General features: G+C 45.2%; 1 protein-coding gene across 1 annotated transcript in view; it reads right to left on the bottom strand.

The window, feature by feature from the left end:
• Positions 1-25,063, bottom strand: part of LOC120993804 — a 76,671-nt gene that overhangs the window by 28,204 nt on the left and 23,404 nt on the right. The window lies entirely within an intron of this gene.

The following is a 25,063-nucleotide window of genomic DNA, read 5'->3' as shown; positions in this document are numbered from 1 at the left end:
ACAGGAACACGAAATGACAATAAAATTGCAGTACTATTGATGTGGACACCTTACCGCACTGTTATTTGGCCATTGTATTGCTATTTTATTTGGAATCTGCATGGTAGTATTATTTGGGCAATTTATGACTATTATTTTATAGAGCAGTATAAGGGTATTATTTATGTACAGCTGGCCACCATGGTATGGTCACTGTATGGAGTTTTTTTTATCTGTACACTATGTGGCAAAAACAATAAAAAGATTGTAGTGTGATGCACAATGTGAGCAATTAGGTGTAGATAGACCTGATTACCTAAATCAGCATGTAATGTAGACTTAAAGGAGTTGTCTAAAGGTGGATTTACATGGGCAGATGAGCAGCAGATTGTTGGGAAGGGAATGTTCCTTCCCGACAGTTGGCTGCTCGTTCAGTGGAGGTGAAGGATTTATATGCAGTGATGATGGCTTATCTTCAGGATAGGCCAACACTATCTGATTGACAGGGGTATGGAGTAACTGACCCCAGCCAATCAGATGTTCTACAGAAGCCCTGATGCCAGAAATACACATTTCCTTCTGCTGTGCAGTAGACAGAGCTGGTTACTGCAGTGAGGCTCCCACTGAAGTGAGTGGGAGTGGAGCTGCAATACCCAGCTCCATCCACTGCCCCATGGCCAGAGATGTCTAGTTGGATCGCTGAGTTCCAGCACTGGAGCTACTGATGAGATCTGATTGGTTGGGGTGCGTGTTGTCCGATGCCCATTGTTCAGATTGTGACAGCCTAGCCTGAGAATAAACCATTACTTTTAAGGGGTGTGACATAGCAAGGGGTTTTGCTTGGAAAGGCAGGTATTTTCCTCCCAACATGGGCGGCTGGGCTGATTTCCAGCCAGGTGAGATTAAATACCGGACCGGAGTTTAAGTGCCGGTCTGGGTTTTGGCAGCATCTGGCTGTCCTTTAAATAGGCAGCTGGACTCAGTAGCTGGGTCTCTGTTTTGGGATCTAAAACATAGTCCTGTGCTGGAAGGCTGACAGCCGCATGAGGGAAACAGGCCTCCTAAAGCCTGCTGTAAATTGCAGGAGATATAAACGGCTAGAAAGGTGACGTGTCTGTTCTATGGACTTTGCATTGTGTGAATTAACACCAAGACTGTAATAAGTCGTTTTTCTTTTGCCTTTTGTGTGAATAAACACTGACATTTCGATTTACAAACTTGTTTTGCCTTTGTACTGCGTCCGCTTACCCTGCCTACCAGAGCAAATCCTCACAGGGGTTAGACAACCCAGTTAAGCTGTAATCTAATGTGAGGGCATCCAGACTCTCCCCCGACTTTTATTTAAACCAGAGTATAGCTGGATCCTACATTCCCTGAGTTCATCTGGTAGGCCTAGTCCCAGGAGAGACAAACTGATGTGTAGCTTCCCATCTGAAGAGGTCACCTTGTTGCTGGCAGATGGGCCCATCCAATTACATCAAAATGTGCACTTAAAGGAATTCTCTGGGATTTTCATAGTGGTTGTGTACCCTCAGGATAGGTCATCAATATGAGATGAGTGCGGGTCCAACTCCCTAAAACCCCATTGATCAGCTGCTTGAGGAAGCCGTGGTGCTTTACGGAGCTCTAGTGAGTGACACGGCCTCCTCACATCTTACCAAGCACAATTCACCATTCATTGCATAGTGGATGTGCTAGGTACTATAGTTCAGCCCCATTCACTTGAATGGGACTGATCTGCAGTTAGGCCATGTGACCAATGCATGTGACTTCACGTGGGCTTAGGACGCCTAAGCGCTCACAGATTGCTAGCTGATTGGCAGGGGTCCCTGGAGCTGAACCCCTGCAAATCTCATATTGATGACCTATACTGAGGATAGGCCATCAATATGAAAATCCTGGAGAACCCCTTTAAAACCTAAAATGTCAATGGCTCCAATAGCATTCTAATAACTTTTATTTTAACATCAATGTAGCTGTATGAGGGCTTGTTTTTTCGTGTTTTTTATTGAAATGGGCTTGTTTTTTCCACTGGATGAGTTATATTATATTGTTTCATCATTTAGGGTACATACTGTATACTTTATTAACTTTGATTATCTTTGGAGGGGGAGGGAATGAAAAAAAATCCAGAAATTATGCCATTGTTGTCTCCTCTTTTGTTTTTTTGTTTTTTTTACTGTTTACGTTTCTGCTGAAATACTGTATGAGGGTTTATTTTTGGAATGAGTTGTAGCTCTTATTACTACCATTTTGGGGTATTATAAACTAATTTCTAGAGTTTTTTTTGTGGGGTAGAAATTATTTTACACAATGTGCTGCATAGTATAAATAATAAGTTATATTTATTCTATGGGTTGGTACTACTGTGGCAGTACCAAATATGGTTTTATATGAGGAATATATATTTTTTTTAAATACAGTATTTCCTGCACCATAAGATGGTCTTCTTCAGCCGGCGCCGTGAGCTGTGGTGTGACCTGACATTGCACTGCCCAAGCGCACTATGATCTGACTCTGTGTGACACAGGTCACAGTGTAGTGAGGCGCCAGCAGAAGATCAGAGAGCACAGGACGACCACACGGGATGTGCCAGTGGCAGCGCTGTCCACAGCAGGAGAGGTAAATTCATTTATTTACAGTATGTTATGGATAATAAATGACTCCCATTGTTTGTTTGGAGGTGTTAGTCTACCTTTGGTTTTTTGATTGAACAATGTCAGACTGTGTAGGGCCCCAGCCTATTCACAAGGGTAAGAGAAAGGCCCAGTTATCTATTTATTCATACAGTACTTGGTGGAATAACAGAATAACAATGCAATGCAGAGTTCTACAATAACATTATCCAGAATGTTATGTCTTGGAGATTACAATTATTTACTGAAACGTACATGTGAGGAGAACTGACAGGTCACTTTAAAGGGGTTCTTCTGGAATAAAGAAACTGAAAATACTTAAATATTACTTTATTACAAATATATTCTCTAATACCTTTCATTAGTTATAGTGGCTCATTTTGTCTAGGGAGCAATCATTAGGAGAAATAAAATGGCCACCACCGTCCTATTAGTAACACAAAACCTGTCCTATTCACACAGCAGGACAAGTTACTTCAGAGCACTGAGCTAAAGAGCTGCCTCATCCTCCTCTCTGTCCTACTTGCCAGGTATTATGATCCTACACAGTTTAATATGATCTTCAGCTGAATCTCTGTGGGAATGGATTACATGAGGAGACATAAAGTAGAGAGAGGACAGACTGTGGTAATGTGGGGCTGTGGTAATGGAGACTGAATATAAGAGCTGATGCTCATTAGCCGCACCCCACCCTCTTCTCTGTACTTCATGTCTCCTCATGAACTATATTCCTACAGAGATTCAGCTGAAGATCATATTAAACTGTATATAGGATCATAATCCCTGACAAGTAGAGCAGAGAGGAGGATGAGGCAGCTCTTTAGCTCAGTTTTGTGAGGTTACTTGTCCTTCTGGTGATTAGGACAGTTTTTGTGTGTACTAATAGTACGGCAGCCATTTTATTTCTTCTAATGATTTCTCCCTAGACAAAACTAGCCACTATAACTAATGAAAAGTATTTGGGAATATATTTATAATAAAGTAATATTTAAGTATTTTTATTTACTTAGTTGCCGGAGAACCCCTTTAATAGCCCTGTAAATCTGTATTCCACATGGACATCAAGTTATCAAGTCTACCCACACCTGATTGCTCACATTCTGCTGCACTAGGGCTGCAGCTATCGATTATTTTTGTAATCAAGTATTCTAACGATTATTCCAATGAAATTAATCGAGTACTTTAATAAGAAAAAACTAATTAAAAGAACGTTTTCACCTGAGACCAGGAAGAGAATGAGAATGAGTGGGGCTAAGAAAGGGAAGGGGGAGGGGGGGTTGGGATGAGGGAGGGAGGCAGGGAGGGATGGGCTATAAGATGGAAAATATTTCTGACTGTGATTAATAGATGTATACCTGCATATTTTTGATATGTACCATGTTTATATATTGGATGCAATTCGTGCAATGTCAGTTGTCATAATAAAAAAGATCAGTTTAAAAGAAAAAGAACGTTTTCCTTTATAAAAACTCATCAGCCCCCCCAATACCATCATCAGACCCTTTATGCCATCAGCTGCCCCCAGTGCCATCAGCTGCCCCCCAGTGCCATCAGCGTTCCCCTCCAGTGCTATCAGCTTCCCCTTCATGCCATCAGACTCTCGCCCCACCAGTGCTACCATCTCCCCCTCCTAGCCAAAAGTCCCCAGCGCCAGTGAAATAAAATACTTACCTCTCCTGTAGGGGCGCTGCCGACACTCCAGAGATCTTCCATCCTCTTCTTCATGCGCTGCACTGAGACCTGACGTTACACAGCGTCAGGTCATAGTGCACACTTATGTGCACTATATCCTGATGATGTGTGTATGTCAGGGTCCAGTGCAGCGTGGTGCGGGCCGGCGGGAGACCACGGAGCGTAAGTAATAGCAAGTGCTTCACTCACATTGCGTTGTCACATGGCACAAATGAATACTTGATGCAAAAAATTTTAATTGAGTAATCATTTCAGCCCTATGCTGCAACTTTCCATCTTTTTATTATTCTTACCAAATAGTGCAGAGATAACTCCAAACAGTGACCATATCACTAAGAAAATATGCTCCAGAATGGTGATATCATACAGCTCATAATAAGCACAGACTATAACAAAGAAATCATGGAGTAGATTTATACATTTTTCAGAAGTTAAAGGGAACCTGTCACCTGGATTTTGTGTATAGAGCTGAGGACATGGGTTGCTAGATGGCCTCTAGCACATCCGCAATACCCAGTCCCCATAGCTCTGTGTGCTTTTATTGTGTAAAAAAAACTATTTGATACATATGCAAATTAACCTGAGATGAGTCCTGTATGTGAGATGAGTCAGGGACAGGACTCATCTCTGGTTGATTTGCATATGAATCAAATCATTTTTTTTTTTTACACAATAAAAGCACACAGAGCTATGGGGACTGGATATTGCGGATGTGCTAGCGGCCATATAGCAACCCATGTCCTCAGCTCTATACACAAAATGCCGGTGACAGGTTCCCTTTAAAAGAAGGTTTTAAAACATTGTTGCAGGAGGTGTACATTACAATTATCAAACTGTAGCAACGGTTTAGAGGCTTTTTCCTTTGAAAGAGGAAATTACAGGTGCATGGCACACACGATGACAGCCAAACATACCTATGCAACATTACTAGGAAACATGTTCCAGTATTTGTCAACCTCCAAATTATTATGAGTATGAATACCTATGTGAGTAAGATCTGTATGAAATGTATGTGTCCATAAATCATAGACAATCTTGCTTTGGAAGACAAATACAAATTTGACATCAATCATCAGTTTAAATTATAATAAAAACAAAGACAGCAAACCTATGAGAGTTAGCGTTCATCACATGTGTGCATAGGCTGCCACCAAGAGGCTTTGTGTGCAACTGTTCTCATTGTCAAAAACATTATGCTGCCACCACATGGATATTCCAAGTATAACTTTAAAAACTTTAAAAGATTATGAAGTCAAGAGAAAAAACTAAAAGAAAATCAGATTATTACTTCACTTCATTTGCTTTACCTTTATTACTTTCACCTTACTGCATAGGAATTAGACTACAGTGCATTCAGAAAGTCTTCAGACACTTTCACTTTTTTCACATTACGTTATGTTGCGGCCTTGTGCCAAATTAAAAAATAATTAACATTTTTCTCTGTCATTCTGCATTCAATACCCCATAAAGAGAAAGTGAAAACAGAATATTCGAAATCTTTATTGACTGGGAAAAAATAAAATCTTGCACTGACATAAATATTCAGACCCTTTACTCAGTACTAGTTCAAGCACCTTTGGAGGCAATTACAGCCTCCAGTCTTCTTGGGTATGATATCAGAAGGTTTGCACACCTGGATTTGGAGATTTTCTGATGTTCTTCTAGATCCTCTCAAGCTCTGTCAGGTTTGGATGGGCACCATCGGTGGACAGGCATATTCAGGTCTCTCCAAAAATGTTTGATTGGGTTCAAGTCAGGTGTCTAGCTAGGCCACTCAAGGACATTCACAGAGTTGTCCCCAAGTAATTCCTGTGTTGTCCTGTCTGTGTGCTTACGGTCATTGTCTTGTTGGAACGTAAACCTTCAGCCCAGTCTAAGGTCCAGAAGCCTCTGGATCAGGTTTTTAGTAAGAATATCTCTTTGCTCCATTCATCTTTCCCTCAACTCTGACTAGTTTCCCGGCCGAGCCACTGAAACCGCCCCCCCCCCCCCCAGCATGGTACTGCCACCACCATGCTTCACTGTAGGGATGGTATTAGGCAGTGCCTGGTTTCCTCCAAACATGCTTAGAATTAAAATGAAAAAGGCTGCTTTTTAGCAAACTTTAATGTGCCTTTTACTGAGGAAAGGCTTCTTTCTGGCTGCTGTACCATAAAGCCCAAATTGGTGGAATGCTGCAGTGATGGCTGACCTTCTGGAAGTTTCTCCCATCTGCACACAGGATCTTTGGAGCTCAGCCATTGTGTTCTTAATCACCTCTCTTACCTGATTACTTAGTTTGTTGGGGTCGCCAGCTCTAGGAAGAGTCTTCGTTGTTCGAAAATTCTTCCATTTAAGAATTATGGAGGTCACTGCTCTCTTGGGAACTTTCAGTGCAGCAGAAATTTGTTTGTGCCCTTCTCCAGATCAGTGCCTCCAGACAGTCTTGTCCCTTGGCTCTACAGGAAGTTCTTTTCTCTCTGTATGCACTGTAGTTTACAACCTTCAGAGGCCATAAGTGAATATTCACATGTGGCAGAACTCTCATTTATCTGAGCTGGGCTTGGAGAATCATGTCCTTACCAAAAAAAATTCTGCAATAAATCTGCCTCTTGTTAATATACTCTTAGAGTATTCACACTGGCTTTTTTGTGCTGAATCCAACATGCCTCTTTTTGGCAGAAATCTGAGGTTCAATTCAAGAGCACCCAGCTGTATACCCAAAAGAGAACTGTAACCACTACGCAATGTGCCTACAAGAGAATGATAACCAATAAGCTGTGGTACATTCTACTGAAACTGCTTAGTCCTGTGCCCATTCAAAATGGTAACCAACAATCTGTGTGCCCATTGTGACTTTAACCTCCAAGCTCAGTATGACTATTTGTCATCACTATTTGCAATAATGTTCTGTTTCTTTGAACTCCGCAGTGTCTGCTTCAATTACTAAGAGTGGGGTACCTTATCACAGCCACGGTCGCACAAACAAAACTGACCCCCTTACAAGTTTACCTTTTCACTTGAGTTTCACAGGTGTTGAGTGATTTTGTTCCATAAATACAATAATAATTCAAAAACTGCATTTTGTGTTTACTCATGTACTAACACTTCTTAATTGTTCAGACATCATTCATTAGGAGACATTTGCTTTTTATATCATTATATAACCAAAAATGAATAATTACCAGTAAATCATCTGTAGACACCTTACAGTCATTCAAAATGCAGTGTCCTTTTGCAAAGGATCTATCCCTAGATAAAAGTAACATGAAATAATGGCACAAAAAACAAACACTCAGTGACCCACAATTTACTATTTTAATTGGACCTGAATTGTAGAGTAATTTGTGCCCAAATTTGGTGCGTTTTAACTGGCGCACTTAGCTTGTTCTATCCTTTATAAGCCAAAAGAAAGAGGTAGCATAGGCCTGCCAGATATAACACTCTATTACACTACCTCCCTTTTCACATGCATAGTTGATTGGTGTCAACATTCCCTTGATTAGCATGGGATTTCTCTAAAAACAGGTGGCCTGCGATATCCCAATGGCCCCACTTTAGCACTCACTCATCACCTTTTCTCCCGGGGTTCCTTTTTCTCCCATCTTTCTCCTCTCTTTTTGATATTAGGTAAGAGTGCTCTCCTGGTAAGTCTGACGCCCTGTTCCTCAAATAGTCTGACAACAAGTTTTGAGCTGCTTATTTCATGTTGGGTGACCAACAGCTCTCCATGTTAGCTGTATTGTCGACCAGCGAGTCCTGCAGTTTAGGTCTCTGGTGAGCTAATGAGCTCCATCATATCCTTCTCTCTAGCCACTCCTGGCCTCTTTCATAGACACAGAAACCTTTTTTTTTTTTTTAATCAGATAGTTTTTATTGAATCCAATAAGAATTACAGAACACTTGTGCAGTATACAATATCTATATCATACAATACAATAATATCCACCAGCATCAAAATTACCGCTGAAGTCATAAGTTTCACAAAGATTGACATACATACGCACAATATTTTTTTTAACAGGTAAGTATAATAAGCTATATTATATCCCACCCCCCCCCCCCCATCCCCCGTTCTCCCCCCCACCCTCATTCCGGTTTCAAGTGCCACCACCACTCCTATGAAAAGCTGCATATATTTGCGACAGCCAGGGGTCCCACAATTTCTCAAATTTTCTTAGACAGCCTCTTTTTTGAAGGATGGCTTTTTCGTATGTAATCATGATATTCACTTTGCGCTTAAATTCCCCAATTGTGGGAGGTTCAGCTTGTATCCAGTGTAGAGCTACCAATTTCCTAGCCATATACAATAGCCTACCTATAGCTATCTTGGACACCTGTTCAGTGCTTAATTCCGACACATAGCCTAAGATACACACCTTCGGGTCATGCAGAATGTTAACTAAATACGCTTTTTGTATGAGAGCAGTCACCCCCCTCCAGTAAATATTCAGAGCTCCACAAGTCCACAACATGTGTATGAGGTCAGCAGGATCCGTACCGCACCGCGGACATTTAGCGTCAGATCGATAACCAACACGGTGTAAGAAAACTGGTGTTTTGTACACCCTGTGTATTATGAAAAGTTGCGAGAGCTTTCCACTTTCACTTAAAGATGACACCGGCACTGCCTCTAAAATATCCGCCCATTGCTCATTCGTGAGTTCTCCCACATCTGCCTCCCACTTACGCAATTTATTCAGTGGGTAAGATTCAAGATATTTGTCCAAAAACAGCCTGTACGTTAAAGACATCAGTCCTCGATTTCCCCCGCCCGACACAATCTGATGCAGCGCTGCGTCTCTTTGAGCTAGTACCGCCCCGTTTCTCATCATTGTAGTATATGCATGACGCAGTTGCAAATATTGGTAAAAGCGTCAATGTGGGATACCATATAGTTCTTGAATGTTGGCAAAGGATTTAAACACTCCACTGTCTCTCTTCTGCCAGTCCTCAAAACCCGATAGGGCTGTAAATTCAGACATGACCGGGTTCTGCAGAGGGGTATATTCTGTGAGTCCAGAGATTCCCCTCAATTGTTTCATCTTTTGCCACACCAAGTACATTGTCCGGCAGATGACGATTCCGGATCCCGCCGTTTTCAACTCCAATAATGACATCAACTCTCTGTCCTTCAAGTATTGTCTATATATCCGACCCGTCATATCTAACGTCCCTAAGTCCAGCCATCCTCTAAAATGTTGGCTTTGAGCAGCCAGATAGTACACCCAGGGGTTAGGAACTGCTAAGCCTCCCTCCTTCTTGCAGTGTTGCAATGACTCCAGTTTGATTCTAGCCTGTCCCCTACGCCATATGATGTCACTAAATATCGAGTCAACCACTTTGAACCTGTCCCTGGGCAACCAGACCGGGGCGTTATGTAAAATATACAAGAGTTGTGGCATCAAAATCATCTTGATTAGGTTTGTTCTACCCACTACTGATAAATATAATTTACTCCAAGCTTTACCTTTGTTCCGAAAGGCCGTTAGCAATGGGGCAAGATTTAAGTCCTCAAAGTCTGCAACTCTAGGAGATATTCTGATGCCCAAGTATTTAAACTCCTCTACACACGGAATGCCTTTATCCAGTATCACTTGCGATTTGGGTTGGCCATCTATAAGCATTAGCGCGGATTTGTGCCAAGTAATCGTTAAACCCGACACATGCGCGAATCTTATCAATGAGGGACATGACAGCTTCCACAGACGCGGATGTATTCCCCAAAAACAGCAGAGTGTCGTCTGCATACAACGCCACCTTATTTTGTATGGTTCCATAACGAAATCCCTGTATCAGAGGAGATTTACGCACTGCTGCAGCCAAGGGTTCTATCGCCAGTGCAAACAATAATGGCGACAAAGGACACCCTTGTCTTGTACCACGTTGTAATTAAAATCCCACCGACATACCCCCATTCGCCCTAATTCTCGCCTTGGGACTGGAATAGAGAACCTTGACCCAGGATATAAACCGTTGTCCGAACCGCATAACGCGAAGCGTGCACCACAAATACTGCCACTCCACACTGTCAAAGGCCTTGGTTGCATCTAGGGAGAGGACCGCTCTATCCCCCATGTTATCAGATGGAATCTGTATACTTGCATATACTCTACGAATATTGATAGATGTGGACTTTTGCGGCATAAAGCCCGTCTGATCCGGGTTGATAATAAATAGTATCACTTTAGACAGTCGTGCAGCCAAGGCCTTTGCCAGGATCTTGACGTCAACAGAGAGCAGTGAAATTGGCCTATAGGAGTCCGGTGTACGGGGGTCTTTGCCAGGCTTGGGTAAGACTACAATTACCACCTTTTGCATTGAAGCAGGTAAATACCCCACTTCTAGGGAATGGTTGAACACCTTCAAAAGCTCTGGAAGTAATACATCAGAACATTTTTTATAAAGTTCTGCCGGGAGACCATCCATTCCCGGTGCCTTATCATTAGCCATAAGCCGCACCGCCTCCTCTAGCTCTTCCAAATCTAACGGGGCGTCCAAGAGAGCACTATCTTCCTGCGAAAGTTGCGAAAGCTCAGCCTCCTGCAGAAATTCCAGAATATCTGAATCAGAACATGTTATTTTAGAGGAGTATAAAGCTGCATAGAAGGAGCCCAATATTCCTAAAATACTATTGCTGTCTTGCCTAAGTTGTCCATCCGGATCTACCAACCCAGTAATACAGGTTGCACCCTGCTGCGTTTTGGAGATCATAGAGAGCATATGGCCCACTTTCTCTCCCTCATCGAAGAACCTCTGCTTGTAGAACATACGCTTCCTCTCCACTACCTGAAGAAGGTGACAACGTAATGTCTCCTGTGCACGCCTCAATCTATCGCTGTTCTGTTCATTAGGGACTTGAGTAAAGGCTAGCTCCACAGTCTCCATATCTGTATGCATTTTAGCATCTAATACCCTAGAATTGGACTTAATCTTACTGATGGACTTAATTAACACTCCCCTCATATATGCTTTGGATGCCTCCCAAACTGAATGGATAGAAGCTGTACCTTCATTAATAGCAAAGTATTCTTTCATGGCAATTTTCATTTCCTCCATATTCTCCATGAGATGCAACCAAAAGGAATTGAGACACCATAGTCGTGGTCCCGGCCTGGCCCCCCCGGACACGTCCAGATCCACCCTCAGCGGAGAGTCGTCCGACAGTGTTCTGGTTAAATAGTCAGAACTGGTCACTAGAGGGTACATATGGGCAGTTGCTAACCCCATGTGAATTCTAGAGAGAGATATATATATATATAGAAGAACAAGAAGAATATTTCCTTTCCCCTGGGTGCATTTCCCTCCATACATCTATAACACCCACTTTTCTCAGTAGTCTACCAAAAGGGGTTTCCTGTCCTGACAGCTCACTGGAAGCCACTCTGCATTTGTCCAGTCCTTCGTTAATTACGTTATTAAAATCTCCAACTATTAAGCCAGGAACGCCAGGATATTCCGCCATAAACTCCAACACCGCACGAAGCGGCCCTGAGGCATATGGTGGAGGGATATATAGTGTCACCAGCACTATACACATTCCGTTAATCTCACAGTATACACATATAAACCTCCCCTTAACATCTACACATTCCCGTATACATTCAAATCGCTAATTCTTATTAAACAATATACTGACTCCTCTGGAATATGAGGAGAAGACGGAGTGAGCAGAGTAACCCACCCAAGATTTTTGAAGTAAATGCACTTTGGATTTAAGCATATGGGTTTCTTGTAAACAAATGGCCGGCTGAAATTTCGATAAATACCGAAATATAGCATTCCTTTTAGTATGTTCCGCCATTCCCCACACGTTCCAACTGAGCACCCTAGTCACTGAAGCCATAGCAATTTATCAACATGTTCCACGGTACCGATCCCCTGTACCATCTGTCCCTCCATATTAGCATTCTAAAACCGGAATGGTCCCCCCTCCCCCCCTCCCTTTGAATGACAACATATTGCAATGAAACATTTCAGAAAAACTGTTAGAACATAGGGCTAACTGTAAAGACCCAGCCCAATGAACACTGCTGCGAACATCAGTCTCGTACATAAGTGCAATCCAACCTCGCAACAATATGGCGAGAACAACGTAACTCACGCTCCTGTAGCGGGTCGTCCCGATAATGAGACCATATGGTCTCTGCAACGTCCACAGCAGAAGAATGGATCATAACAGAAGAGGAGTGCTGAATTTACTCACTCAGCAAATGATTCAAGTGTCCAAGTTCTGATGTCTGAGCTGCCGCTCATTCTTATCAAGCCATTGTAGTGCAGAATCCGGGTCTTCAAAGAACAGCGCCGATCCAAATGCAACCACCCTCAGCTTGGCTGGAAAAATCATGGAGTATTGTATTTGTAATCCACGGAGTCTTCTTTTAATTTCCACAAATCTGGTTCTTTTTTTTTGTACTGCAGACGAGTAGTCTGGAAATATGGAGTCTGTTACTCTGTTAATTCGGAGTTCCGGATGATCTCTGGATTGTCGTAGTATTATGTCCCTGTCTTTATAGTGCAGCAGCTTTGCCCGAATCGGGCGAGGTGGGCGCCCAGGAGGTAGCGGTCTTGTAGGACGTTAGTCCAATATCTTTGAACTTTTCAGCTATCCACTTTTCAATAAATTCGGTAGCATTCACGCCTTCCGCTTTTTCCGGCACTCCAACCAGTCGAATGTTATTCCGGCGCGACCGATTTTCAAGGTCGTCTGTTTTAGCATACAATGCAGCAGTATCTTTAGCGGTAACTTTGGCGGCTGTCTGTAGCGGCAACACATTATCCTCCATTTCTGATACTCTGCGCTCCACCTCAGTGGTGCGCTCCGCTACCTTGTGCAGGTCATGACGTATTACGGAGAGGTCCTCTTTGAGGCTACCAAACTGCAAGTTCAGACTTTTGAGAGTATAATTACAGCTGGCTATAGCAGCCATTACATCTTTCAGAGTGGGCTCTGCTACCTCCTCCCCCTGGCTGTGCACTGCCATGTTTTTCTCACATTGCTGCTGAGTATATAACTGGGACCCTTGCAACACGTGCTCACCAGCAGATGAGCTCTCCATGTCTCTAGGAGTCAAAGGGCCCCCTTCTGAGTCTCCCCACTCCTCTTGTCTGGGCTGTTGTGACTTGTGGGCATACTTCTCCAGACGCGCTGGCGCGCTCTCCCCTTCCTCCTCATCGGCACAATCTTGGTTCCGGGGGTCCCGCTCCGCTTGCATCAGAGTTTTCCCCCTTTTCGGCATAGCAGAACTCTCCAAGCACGACGCACACGTCTGGGGGACCGACCAACACCCGGTGAGTAAAGCAGTCAGTGAAGTTCAGCTGTGGACAGGCTGTAATACAGGATTCTGTGAGGAGCACCGGGACGCACGTCTCACACCATGCTCCATCAGGCCCCCCCTCCCTCACACAGAAACCTTTTGAGCAGATTTGGTCCATTTCCTGGAAGCGTCAGGTACTTAAGTACCTAGTCTGCAGACACAGCTAATGTTCCTATATTCAACTGTATCGCCATCTTCAGGACGGCGATACAATTGGAAACTCCTGTGGGGCATGGGAACTAATGGCTCTATGGCCCGCCTTTCACCCTCAAAGCCTCTGACTACTATGCCTGAATCCTATAAAGCAGTGGAATGGCACAGCAGGTTGCAAAGTGATGACATAATTGCAACCGCCTGCGCCGCATCTCAGGTAGTTCGATGACATCATTGCAACCATTTGTGCCAAGATGCAGCATCTCAGGCCACAGGTTGGAAGAGGTCTGTGGTCTGCACCACGGATGGCAGTGTGGAACAGGACTCAGGTGAGTATTAGTATTTTTTTTTACTTGACCACTTGGGAAGCATACTGTAGGGTGCATTACTGGATGCATCACAGAAGACATTACAGGTAGCACTACTGGGGACATTTTAAATACTGGGGACACTATAGGGGTGATGTCACAGCCAGACAGCTGAGAAGCTCTGACAGGAGCCTTTCAGATCCTCCTCCTTGAATTTCTTTGTTTTGGTTGAGTTCCTCATCTCGTTAGTCTATCTCAGCTGTCATGCAGTTGGACTGATTGCTGCCCTTTAAGTTCCTCCCCAGAATGCAGTAGTGTGCGGCTTATACTACTTCCTGGAGTGTGTGTGCATGCTGTTCCTAGTTCTCAGTCCACAGTCCCCAGTCGTCTGCAAGATAAGTGCTGTTTATGTATTTATGATTTTCTGTTTTCTGGATCCAGGTGACCCTGACTCCCTCCGTGTCTGTGTAGGGAGCCGGTGGTCATATCCCCTCACTATTGTAGGGTCTTCAGGTGTAAGATAGTCGAGGAACGTGGATATGCGCCCATCCACCTTTGGGGTGGTCGCATAGGCTGAGCAATAAGGGAGAGCGGCAGGTCTCATGCAGGGTCTCCCTTTTGTTCCTTAGTTGTGGATCCAGTGAGTCATTGTTTATATTGTATTTTCTTGTTTCCTGTACACCATCCGTGACAGGTGATTACTGAGGGCACTTACTGATGCCAGTTTTATTACTGTGGCACAGTGGGGTATTATTAGGGACACTATAGGTGGCGTTACTGGGAACACTTAGGGGACTACTTGGAGCATTTTTAATAATGGGGGCACTCAAGGGCACTATCTGAATCATTACTGAGGGCACCATAGGGGCTTTGCTGAGGGCATTAACTGCGGGCATTATTATTACTGGGGTCACAATAGGGGGCATTATTATTGCTGGAAGCACTATAGGGACATTATCAACACTGAGGGCACTACAGTGGCATTACTGAGCAGTAATGGGGCCTTAGTATTTCTGGAGGTATTTTATGGGTCACTGTTATTACTGGGGACACTACAGGAGGACATTATTACTACTGGGGGCACTATATGGAGCTTTATTACAACTGGGGGCAGAACATGAGTTGTTTTTTTTACTACAAGAGGAACTAAGGGGGCTTATTTTTTACTGGAGCTACTCTGAGGTAGCATATTACTACTGGGGCTATTACAGAGAGGCAAAATTATGACTGGGGCACTATAACTGTTGAGGGCACTCTGCTTGGCATAATTATTTTATATGATACTATTATTTCCAGGGGGACTATCTATACAGCATTACTTTTTCTACAGTATAGTATTTGGGGAATTGTGGAGCACACTGTGCACAGTATTGGGAGTGGCAACAGAATGAGATAGTTGAGGTATCATGATGAGGAGTTGTGTTGGGAGGATCTGTTGAGAAGGTGGGGAAGATAATGGAAACGTGAGGAATCTAATATGCCTGTGTGACAAACTCTGCAGAGAAGAGACATGGCTGAAAGAAGTTGTCATGGTGGTCTGGTCCAAATGGACAAGATGAGGAAAGAGAACGTATACAACTGAGGAGACGTCACTGAAGGTAAGAGGTATGTAGTGCTGTATTTTCCTGTATGTTTTGTAGCACTGAAACACCAGGCAGCATGTTAAGAGTACGCAGGCTTGGTACTGTGGCCCACATTTCACACACTCAGCCCATTCCTCCATATCTTAGAGACAACTGAAATAGGACAGAATTTGGCAGCTGGTACTGGCCACCACTGAGGGGCAGCTTCTAGGGACTTATACTGTGACGTCCTTCAGTGCTGCTGAAGCAGTATTTTGTGCTACACTGTGGTATTTAGTTTTTCTGGGGCAGTATTTTGTTCTGCACTTCAGTATATGGTTCTGCTAGGGCTGTATTTTGCCCTGAACTATGGTACTGCAGGACATATTGCCAAAATACGGCTGTTGGCCTGCCTAATTGTGTTTGCCTCAACATCTCCCAATTTGAACATGCCTAGAACATGGGGACAATATGAAGATGTGCCAACTTGAGCTAAAAATGTGCCAAATTTTGGCGCAAATTATGTCTGATTTCAGGTACAAACACATTAGTAAATGTGGGCCACAGAGCACAATGCAAAACATGATGGGATATCAGTCCATCTATGAACTCTACCCCATGTACCGAAAATTATACACCATTGGGATGAGAGCCATCTCGTAAAACCTTTGGGTTGGCAGGGTGCTGTCCAAGTATGCAACCACCTGCTGGTTCAGGTCCTGCTCCAGGTCTACCTGCTGCTGCTGGTGAGAAGTTTCTTCACTATGCAGGTGAAGAAAGCTACTCATCAGCGACTCTAGACTCAGACTGCTGCTGATGGAGCTGGTACTGCTCCTGCCACCCCACCCCTCCCCAGCAGCCATGGCAGTGGAACGTGAGCGCAGAGGCCCCCCCCCCCACCCCGGTCAGACCTGCGAAAGGATGGACGATGGTGCAGATAGGCAGCGGCCAACTGACTACATAGGATGTCTCTGTAGTAGTTCAGTTTGTCCTCCCTCTCAGTGGGTGTAAAAAAGGCCCCCATTTTGGACCGGTAGCGAGGGTCCAACAAAATGGAGAGCCAGAAGTCATCCCTCTGCTGAATGGTGACAATTCGGCTGTCACTACGCAAGCAAGTGAGCATGCATCGGGCCATTTGTGCAAGTGACTCGGAGGGACTCCCTGCCTCCATCTTCACTGCATACTGCCACTGTGTGTCTGGGTCCTCTGTCTTGTCTTCCTCATCGCCCTGTAGCTCCTCTGGCTGCTGTCAGCTGAGTAGACAAACCACCCATTTCGCTACACATTGCCTGTGCTCCAATGTCCTCCTCCTCCTCCTTCTCTTCCAGTTTAGCCCCCACAGGGCTCATGTGGCCGTGAGATCTAGGCGCCACGTCATCTGCCCCCTGACCAGCCATTGTTACCACTATCTGTTTCAGGACATGAAGCATTGGAATGACGTCATTCATCCCGTAGTCCTGGCGACTGACAAATCACGTGGCGTCCTCAAAGGGCCTGAGCAAACGGCAGGTGTCATGCATTAACTGCCACTGGCTGACATAGAAGTTACACAGGGGAGTACTCCTATCCGCTTGGATCATCAAGAAATCGTTGATGGCCTTTCTCTGTTCGTATAGTCGGTCCAACATATGGAGGGTGAAATTCCAATGGGTGGAAACGTCGCATATCAGCCTATGTTGGGGATGCCGTTCTGCCTTTGCAGCTCAAGGAGGGTGTGCTTTGCGGTGTACGAGTGGCTGAAGTGCATGCAAACTTTCCCGGCCATTTTTAGGATGTCTTGCAGATGGGTGGAAGACTTCAGGAACCGCTTGACAACCAGATTGAACGCGTTTGCCATGCAGGGAGCATGGCTCAGCCCTCTTTGACGCAGCGCCGACACAATGTTCTTCCCATTTTTGGTCACCATGGTTCCGATTTTGAGTTGTCGGGGAGAAAGCCAGGATTCGATTTCTTAACTAAGGACACGTTCGCGCAGGGAAACGAGGTGCAGAACAGCATGACACCGCCGTGCTCTGTACATTTTGTATGCTGGAGGGGCACTGTAACTTGTTCCTGCAGTGGAGGCTGAGGACATGGTGGAGGATGAGGAGGCAGAGGCGGACATTGTCGCAGGACCAACGGCGTGACGACACGGAGGTGGAAGCGGCGTGACCTGGCCAAGTTGCTGGTGTGGCTGTGCAGGAACCACATTCACCCAGTGGGCCGTAAAGGACATGTATTGTCCCTGACCGTAGTTACAGCTCCACACGTCGGCGCTGCCGTGCACTTTGGCAGACACCGACAGGCTCAAGGACTGGCCCACCTTCTGTTCTACTTTTTTGTGCAGGGAGGGTTGTGCCTTTTTCGCAAAGAAATGACGGCTTGGGACTCTCCACCTCGGTTCGGCACAAGCCATCAGTTCTCAAAAAGGTGCAGAGTCCACCACTTGGAAAGGTAGGGACTGCAGCACCAGCAACTTGGACAGGAACACATTCAGCTTCTGCGCCGTTGGATAAGTGCACGCATACTGCTGTCTCTTGGCAATCGCTTCGGTGATTGATTGCTGACGGAATGACTGACGAGGAGTAGGAGGAGGAGGAGCAGGAGCATCTGGACCAGCAGAAGATGGAAACGACAGACAGCTCCCTTCGGCTGAGGTGGTGGAGCCTTGACTGGCTGAAATCGGGTGCAAGCCACTGGGTGATGCAGTGGTTGCTGCGGCAGGCTCGACCACCTCATCGGATCCACTGTTCTCCCAGGCCACTTTATGGTGACGCTGCATATGTTGACGCAAGACCAGGGTGCCAACAATGGCACCCTGGCCACGCTTCACCTTCTGCCCACATATTCTACATATGGCCATGTTAACCTCCTCCGGTGGCTTAACAAAAAACTGCCACACCGCCGAGTAGATGATTTTTCCCCCCAACAGTCTGCACTGACTGACTGCTACCGCTGCTGCCTCCATGAATCTCTGCACGACTACTTCCCGGGCAGGTAGGCTGCTGTGAAGCAGGTGGTCTACCCCAGGCACGTTTGGCTCCCGACCTCCCACTGCTGCCAACCTGCTGACTCCCAGCCATGCTACCACCTTGCTGGCTCAGCCACTGACTCACGGGCAAGCTTCCACCCTCTTCTCCTGATGATGATGATGAAGCCCCTTCTGCACCCAGCTCCCAAGTGCGATCGGCTTCATCATCGAGTAGTATCTGTACGTCACTGATGTCCTCCTCAACGGTCTCTGGGTCAGGAGCCTGACCGCCCGCAACACCACCTATCACGCTACTCTCCTCATCACTACTTGCCCGCCTAGTGCAGGAAGTGGCGGATGTCTCCTCCACATCTTGGCTGGGCAGTAGCTGCTTGTAGCTGGCCAGCTAAGACTTGTCCTGGTTTGCTAGTATAGCTTATATGTGCTAGACCTGCCAATAGCCTTAATACAGTTCCTATTTTTATGTCTTAAAGACAAAAGCAGAGTTATTTACTGTGACATCATGTTTTGGATGTCATATAACTGTTATATGTTGTGTTCACAGAAGCAGAAAAAGATAATATGCCTTTAAGATTATTTTTGTAATGTAAGGTAAGCTCAATGACACAGCAGAAACAACATAAAGCATAGTGTTAATCTGTTGTTGCTGGGCAGAAGTCTAGACCAATCACAGCCAGCTTCTCACACAGCAAGAGTTTTCACCAATCACAGCCAGCCTCACACACAGCCTGTCTGGGAATTCCCCTAGCAGGAGCTAGCTGGAATCATTATTCACCAGAGACAGGAGCTCAAGAGACATTCACTCCATTGAGAGCTGAGGTGTATGGGAACAAGAGGCCAAAATAGGTAGTTGAAACAGTTATATAATGTTCATATTGTTAGTATTGTGTTTAGAACAGTATACTGAACTAGATATATATGTGTTTACTTACAAACCGGATTCCAAAAAAGTTGGGACACTAAACAAATTGTGATTAAAAACTGAATGCAATGATGTGGAGATGGCAAATGTCAATATTTTATTTGTAATAGAACGTAGATGACAGATCAAACGTTTAATCCGAGTAAATGTATCATTTTAAAGGAAAAATACGTTGATTCCAATTTTCACGGTGTTAACAAATCCCCAAAAAGTTGGGACAAGTAGCAATAAGAGGCTGGAAAAAGTAAATTTGAGTATAACGAAGAGCTGGAAGACCAATTAACACTAATTAGGTCAATTGGCAACATGATTGGGTATAAAAAGAGCTTCTCAGAGTGGCAGTGTCTCTCAGAAGCCAAGATGGGTAGAGGATCACCAATTCCCACAATGTTGCGCAGAAAGATAGTGGAGCAATATCAGAAAGGTGCTACCCAGCGAAAAATTGCAAAGACTTTGCATCTATCATCATCAACTGTGCATAACTCATCCGAAAATTCAGAGAATCTGGAACAATCTCTGTGCGTAAGGGTCAAGGCCGTAAAACCATACTGGATGCCCGTGATCTCCGGGCCCTTAAACGACACTGCACCACAAACAGGAATACTACTGTAAAGGAAATCACAGAATTGGCTCAGGAATACTTCCAGAAACCATTGTGAGTGAACACAATCCACCGTGCCATCCGCCGTTGCCAGCTGAAACTCTACAGTGCAAAGAAGAAGCCATTTCTAAGCAAGATCCACAAGCTCAGGCGTTTTCACTGGGCCAGGGATCATATAAAATGCAGTGTGGCAAAATGGAAGACTGTTCTGTGGTCAGACGAGTTACGATTCGAAGTTCTTTTTGGAAATCTGGGACGCCATGTCATCCGGACCAAAGAGGACAAGGACAACCCAAGTTGTTATCAACGCTCAGTTCAGAAGCCTGCATCTCTGATGGTATGGGGTTGCATGAGTGCGTGTGGCATGGGCAGCTTGCATGTCTGGAAAGGCACCATCAATGCAGAAAAATATATTCAGGTTCTAGAACAACATATGCTCCCATCCAGACGTCATCTCTTTCAGGGAAGACCCTGCATTTTTCAACAAGATAATGCCAGACCACATTCTGCATCAATCACAACATCATGGCTGCGTAGGAGAAGGATCCGGGTACTGAAATGGCCAGTCTGCAGTCCAGATCTTTCACCTATAGAGAACATTTGGCGCATCATAAAGAGGAAGGTGCAACAAAGAAGGCCCAAGACGATTGAACAGTTAGAGGCCTGTATTAGACAAGAATGGGAGAGCATTCCTATTTCTAAACTTGAGAAACTGATCTCCTCGGTCCCCAGACGTCTGTTGAGTGTTGTAAGAAGAAGGGGAGATGCCACACAGTGGTGAAAATGGCCTTGTCCCAACTTTTTGGGGATTTGTTGACACCATGAAATTCTGATTCAACATATTTTTCCCTTAAAATGGTACAAAATAGGTAGTTGAAACAGTATGTTTCAACTACCTATGTTCTATTCTGAATAAAATATTCTGAATAAAATATTAGAAGTTGGCACCTCCATATCATTGCATTCAGTTTTTATTCACGATTTGTATAGTGTCCCAACTTTTTTGGAATCCGGTTTGTACAGTTCCACCAATTGCAACCATACAATTGCGAATACAAATTGCAAGCATACAATTGCAAGCATTCAGATTCCATATTGCAATCCAAATTGCATACAACCATGCCAGATCATACTCAACCAATCTGAAAATAGTCACTACTAACTGCATACTGCAAGTAGAACTATTAGTTAGACCTCAGATATACCTCTCAGAGAGATCATAAAGTGGTTAAATAACTTAAAGTGACAGTACAGATACTGAAGAGATAAATATATCCACTATTTTATGTTGAATGACAAGATTGAACAGTTGAACCACCATCTTATGCATGCTGCCATTTTGTGATATCTTTTCAACACGTGTTTTGTACTTGGACTATCTGCTGTGGAGGCGGCAGTGTTATATTTGAAGAAAAGTTGAAGTTAATAAAGAAGTTATTTCAAGCATTTGGTGTGCTCTTTAAACCTACTGTTTCCATAGAATGGCCGTAGAGGAATTACAGAGTAATAGACAGTCTGGTTAGACTAAAAGTCTGCTGCGCCTGCCACACTGCTGACTGTCCTCTAGTAGCTCTCCCTCGCTGATAAGTAGAGTAGAGCCTACAGCATATAATACTTCTCGCGGTGAGGGAACAGAAAAGGACAGAAGCAGGTTCAGGACAGGTGAGGGCACAGGTGATCTATGGGCACGGTGATGTACTGGATGGATTCAGGAAGTGCCATCCCATTGATTGATGTCACCTCCAAGGACTTCTCAATTTAACGGGGACATATGCGGTACAGGCTCACCAAGGCCTGATGTAGGATGTAGGCCTGATGTAGGATGTTTCCTGTCAAGCCGCAGTCCAGGAAGGCCTACAGTATCTAAGTATCATCGCAGGACAGCAAGACCAATAAAGTCAATTTTGGAGAGAGCTTATCTTCACCTAGGAGCGTCTCTCGTAGCAACCCTAGGCTCTGGAGTTTTCTTCCTTGTTAGGACAGGTATGGGCATAGTGACCCTACGTTCCTCAAAAACCCTGTGGAAGGTGGTCAGAAATTCTTTCAGGTTGCTGTTCAGTTGATCGTTTCTCTCCCAGAGTGAGGTAGCCCGGGCAAGAGCTTCTCCTGTCAGGAGTGAGACCAGGAAGGCTACTTTAGTCAGGTCGGTGGGGAATGTGATGAACCCTTGGCATAAATTTGGTGTCATTGTGCGGTTCACTGTGAACGTTTTGGCCGTGTAGGCTGGCTGCATGCTCTCTTGAGTACTGGCTGCAGTCCAAAACCTGTGTTTGCTGGTTGCTTGGGGCTGCCTGCTGACTGTGGTGTCTTGTGTGAACTGCTGCCTGTGAATGTTTGCACTCCCCGTGTCTGCATCTCTGTGCAGTTCTTGTCACAGTTGCCGTGTAGGCTGGCTGCAGGCTCTCTCTCGTACTGGCTGCAGGCTGACACCTGTGTATGCTGGTTGCTTGGAACTGCGTGCTGGCTGCTGTGTGTGAGTGTGTGTGTGTGAACTGTGGTCGGTATCATTTTTTCTATGGTTCTGATACTCCCGGTTCTGATGGGGTTATCTTCCCCTGATCTGTTCCTGGGTGTGGCTTATCAGGTGCCCTCTTATGCAGCTATCTCTATCTGTGAGCTGTGGGGCTTGTGGTCAATCTGTCTTGTGTCTTACTGGGTGTAGCCCCTTGCTGCTGACCCAGGGGGTTTTGCCATCTGCCCTTGTTTGTGGTGTTGCCTGGTAATGCATTGTTGTTGTTGCTTTGTCTGTTCTTCTGTACCTGTCCTGTGATGATGTTGTTATACTTGTCCATGCTTTGCCTGTTCTTTTTTACCTGTTCTGTGCCTTGATCTACTTTGTTCCATGTCTAGCCTAGCAGTGCTCTAACTGCATCTGATAGCTTGGCAGTGCTAAACTGCTTCCGATCCTGTCTTTTCCATAACCAGTGCCTACTGCTTCTGATCTAGTCTGTTCCTTGTCTGTCCTACAGTGCCTTACTGCTTCTGTTCCTGTGTTTGTCCTGCCTTCGTGAGAAGGTCTCTGGGTTCTACAGAGGGAGGATCTCTAGTCTGTGTGCAGCTCTGCCTGAGACCGCCATGCTTCCATTCCGCATGGGGTCCCGGCATCTGCTTCTGTGCTGGTTCCTGTTTGTCTTGTTGTCTCATCCATGTCCTGTATTTGCTTGGGTTCCAGTTCTGTTGTCTGTTTCCGCTAGTGATTTCACCAGCGTGGTTCTCTGCAGGTAGGGGCCAAGTGTACCGGGACCTTCCTGGAGGTGCGACCAGTGAGCCCTCGACCCAGTTCATCCCCATCACCAGGGGCTCTGTGAAGAACGGGGCTCACTGGCTCTCCGCCCTCTGGGTTTTGCCTCTGGTCTGCCGGTGCACTTGGTTCTGTGGTAGTGCTACCACTTTTGCCTAACCTGCATATAATGTGCTGTCATGTTCATGTATTACATGTTATAAAGTATAAAGTATTCTGTTGGTCCCTGGTCTGAATCTTGCCTGTGTCCTGTTTGCAAGACGTCCCAGAGGTCTGCCTTGGGCCTCCGGCACGTGACATTTGGGATTCTCTTCAAGGAGGAAGAATTGGTAGATGTAACCTAGAAATGCTGGAAGCTGAGACTGACGGAGGTGCAGGTTATGGTACTGCAGTGGTTAAGGTGTCCAGACGGGCAGAAACATTGTAAATGTATGAAAGCAATTGCTCCCGGTGACCAGGCTGATGATCCAGTTCCTTAAATACATCAGGCAGTTCCATCGAGGGTGGGCCAGTGGATTCCAACTGGTTTGACTTTGAGCTAAACCTAATGGTGTTATCCTGACAGTCCCCTGGTATTCACCCCTTAAAGGGGTATTCCCATCTGAGACAATGGGGCATATCGCTATACTATGCCCCCATTGTCTGATAGGTGCGGGTCCCACCTCTGGAACCCGCACCTACACCAAGAGCGGAACGGGGGTAGGTGGTGGCTGAATGACCCCGGGTTTTCCAGGGTCTGGCTACCACTAAACGCTCTCCCTGTAGTAGTGAATGGGAGCTCACCACGCATGCGTGGCCACTGCTTCCATTCATTTCTATGGGGCCAACGGGTCGGCTATTTTCGGCGGCCTCATAGAAATGAATAGAGGGCGGCTGCGCATGTGCAATGCGCCCTCCATAACTTTCGGGGCTCCATTTTCACTGTAGGTGCGGGTCCCAGAGGTGGGACCTGCACCTATCAGACAATGGGGGCATATCCTAGCGATATGCCCCCATTGTCTGAGGTGGGAATACCCCTTTAACCCCTATATATCTGGCACACCAAGTCTTAACCTCCTGCAGTATTCCCGATGTGGTTGACAGCTGACCCATGGTGGTCAGGGACACCGGTGCAAAGCACAGAGGGATCAGGCAAAACTCGTAGTCATTAACAGGCCAAGGTTGGGGCAGGCAGAGTTCATGCAATCTGAGACAGTCCAAGGGTCAAAGCAGGCAGCAGGGTCAAATGGTGATCAGGCATGAGAAAAATCAGAAGGGAGAGGGTCAGAATCTGGTAAACAGGCAGAAGTCGCACACAGAACCGATGAAGTAATAGCCCTTGCAATACTGCAAAATAAGGCGAGGTTCAATGAAGAATATCTCCAATAGACACACAGGTCACAGATGCCCAGTCCCCCTCACAGAGTGCTGAAACTGCAACAGACAAGGTGAGTGAAGTGGTGCCCGTGCCCGCCCGAAGTAGTGGGGCAGAGGCAGGCAAAATGTTTTATGTAATAACAAAAGTGTTAAAAAGAAGAAGAAATTCTAAGTAAAACATCAAGCCTTAGAAATGATCAGGCCTACTATATCCTATTGTCTCAAAAAACTATACATCTTGAATGTGGTCTAGAATTGACTAGCACGTGGTTGTTTTTAACATGATCAATTTAAAAAATAAAGCCCCTGCAGAACCACATTGTTAGTGAGAGTACTTATAGTATAA

This window comes from Bufo bufo, chromosome 3, assembly GCF_905171765.1.
Source record: "Bufo bufo chromosome 3, aBufBuf1.1, whole genome shotgun sequence".
NCBI lineage: Eukaryota > Metazoa > Chordata > Amphibia > Anura > Bufonidae > Bufo > Bufo bufo.
The sequence above is the reverse complement of the archived record's forward strand: the minus strand, read 5'-3'. Positions and strand labels throughout refer to the sequence as shown.